Below are 3,382 nucleotides of genomic sequence, written 5' to 3'. Positions count from 1 at the left end.
AGGGGAGCAGGTAAGTTGATTACAGCGACCCCAGAACTCGAAAGGTACTTATTTTATCGACCCTGAAAGAATGGAAGTTGACATCAGTAACATTTGAACTCAGAACGTAAAGACAACCAAAATGCTGCCAAGCATTTTGCCCAGCATGCTAATGTTCTGCCAGCTCACCACCTACATCATCATCATCATCATCATAAGAAACAATAACAACAACAACCATACTTTTCTATTTATATCCTTCATATGTCCCCTTTTACTTTCATCTCTCTCTCTCTCTCATCACTGTCTCCTTTTAAATATCACTTCAACATTTCATTTCCCTCTTTTACATAAACATATATATTATGTGTGTATATGTATATATATATATATATATAGTGAGGGCGCGGCTTAGTGGTTAGGGCATTTCGGCTCATGATCGTAAGGTTGTGAGTTCGATTCCCGGCGACGCGTTGTGTCCTTGAGCAAGACACTTTATTTCACGTTTCTCCAGTCCACTCAGCTGGCAAAAATGGTTGTACTTGTATTTCAAAGGGTCAGCCTTGTCACTCTCTGTGTCACGCTGATTATCCCCGAGAACTACGTTAAGGGTACACGTGTCTGTGGAATGCTCAGCCATTTGCACGTTAATTTCACGAGCAAGCTGTTCCATTGATCGTATCAGCTGGGACCCTCGTCGTCGTAACCGGCGGAGTCTTTAATAATATATATATATATATATATATATGTATATATATATATGTATATATAAATATATATATATATGTATATATATATATATATATATACATATGTATATATATAATATATATATATTGTGTATCATCATCATCATCATCGTTTAACGTCTACCTTCCATGCTAGCATGGGTTGGACGATTTTGACTGTGGGCTGGCAAACCAGATGGCTGCACCAGGCTCCAATCTTGATCTGGCAGAGTTTCTACAGCTGGATGCCCTTCCTAATGCCAACCACTCCGAGAGTGTAGTGGGTGCATTTTACATGCCAGTCAGGCGGTACTGGCAACGACCTCACTCAAATGCTGTCTTTTACGTGCCACTGACACGGAAGCCAGTTAACCACTCTGTCAACGATCACGCTTGGATGGTGCTCTTAGCACCCTACTAGCCCAGGCACAAGTAAGGCCATGTGTATATATATATATTCTTTTATTCTTGTACCTGCTTCAGTTATTTGAGTGTGGCCATGCTGGAGCACTGCCTTTAGTCAAACAAATCAACCTCAGGACTTATTCTTTCTAAGACCAATACTTATTCTATTGGTCTCTTTAGCCAAATTGCTAAGTTACAGGGATGTAAACATACCAATATTGGTTGCCAAGCTCTGTTGGTGGGAGAAGCAGAGACACATAAATATATCTGATGGGCTTCTTTCAGTTTCCGTCTAACAGATCCACTCACAAGGTTTTGATTTGACCAATGTGCCATGCAATGGGACTGAACCCAGAGCCATGTGGTTAGCAAGCATGCTTCTTACCACACAGCCACTCTTGTGCCCTTGCCCCACTGCTTCTAATTCTTGTCACTTCCCACATTACCACTCCCCCTTTACGTTGTCTCTCATAATATATATATATATATGTTGTGTATCATCATCATCATCGTTTAACGTCCGTTTTCCGCGCTAGCACGGTTTGGACGGTTCGACCGGGGTCTGGGGAGCCAGAGGCTGCCCCAGGCTCCAGTCTGATCTGGCAGTGTTTCTACAGCTGGATGCCCTTCCTAACGCCAGCCACTCCGCGAGTGTAGTGGGTGCTTTTTACGTGCCACCTGCACAGGTGCCAGAGGGGTCTGGCATCGGCCACGATCAGTTGGTGCTTTTTTTTTTTTTTTTTTTGTGCTACCAGCACAGAAGCCAGAGGAGGCTGCACTGGCAACGGCCACATTCGGATGGTGCTTTTTATGTGTCACCGGCACAGGTATCACAACTACTACTGTTTCCATTGATATTTGGTTCGATGTTCATGTACATGCACTTGACTCAACAGGTCTCCTCAAGCACATCGAGATGTTCCGGGATCCCACAATCGGTTGGTGCTTTTTATGTGCCACCGACACAGAAGCCAGTCGGGGCGGTGCTGGCATCGGCCACGTTTGGATGTTGCTTTTTATGTGCCACCGGCACAGAAGCCATTCGTGGCGGGGTTGGCATCGGTCTCGTTCGGATGGTGCTTTTTATGTGTCACCGGCACAGAAGGCAGTGGAGGCTGCACTGGCAACGGCCACGTTCGGATGGTGCTTTTTATGTGTCACCGGCACAGGTATCACAACTACTGTTTCCATTGATATTTGATTCGATGTTCATGTATATGCACTTGACTCGACAGGTCTCCTCAAGCACAGCGAGATGTTCCAGGATCCAAGGTACTTTGGATGGGCAGGGGGTATGCGGAACTGGTGCCAGGAGCATCCCGGGTCTTAGTAGTCACAGCACATCTCCAGAGGTCTCGGTCCTTGGCCATTGCCTCAGTGAGGCCCAACGCTCTGAGGTCATGCTTGACTATCCCATGTCTTCCTGGGTCTACCTCTCCCCCTGATTCCTTCAACTGTTCGGGAGTGGCACTTCTTCACACATCTCTCCTCATCCATCCGCAGTACATGACCATACCATCGCAAGCGTCGCTCTTGCACACCGCATCTGATGCTTCTTATGCCTAGCATTTCTCTCAGGGTGCTTACACTCTGTCGTGCATTCACACTGACATTACACATCCAGCGGATCATGCTAGCTTCATTTCTTTCAAGTCTACGCATGTCCTCTGCAGTCACGGCCCATGTTTCACTGCCGTGAAGCATGGCAGTTCGCACACATGCATCATACAATCTACCTTTCACTCTGAGTAGGAGACCCTTTGTCGCCAGTAGGGGTAGGAGCTTTCTAAACTTTGCCCAGGCTATTCGTATTCTAGTGGTGACACTCTCTGAGCATCCACCCCCACTACTAACTTGGTCACCCAGGTAGCGGAAACTATCAACTACTTCTAGTTTATCCCCCTGGAGTGTGATGGAATCTGTTTTTTGAGTGTCTGTGGTGTCTATTGTCCCTGTGCATCTGCCGCACATGAAAGCTATCTTATCAGTTAATTTCCCTTTGATGTTGCTGCACCTCTTATGCGTCCATAGCTTACACTGGGTGCATCTTATGGAGTTTCTACCTACACCTTTCCTACAGCTCGAGCAGGGCCACCTGCCCGATGGGGGGTGTGCTGAGTTCGCCTTTCTGCATACTATAACTTTGGTCTTCGCTACATTTACTCTAAGGCCCTTAGATTCTAACCCTTGTTTCCACATCCGAAATGTCTTTTTTAGTTCCGGTAGTGATTCTGCTATGAGGGCCAGGTCATCAGCATAGGGGAGCTCCC

Source organism: Octopus sinensis, unplaced genomic scaffold (genome assembly GCF_006345805.1).
Source record: "Octopus sinensis unplaced genomic scaffold, ASM634580v1 Contig18513, whole genome shotgun sequence".
NCBI classification, from domain to species: Eukaryota; Metazoa; Mollusca; class Cephalopoda; order Octopoda; family Octopodidae; genus Octopus; species Octopus sinensis.
The sequence above is the reverse complement of the archived record's forward strand: the minus strand, read 5'-3'. Positions refer to the sequence as shown.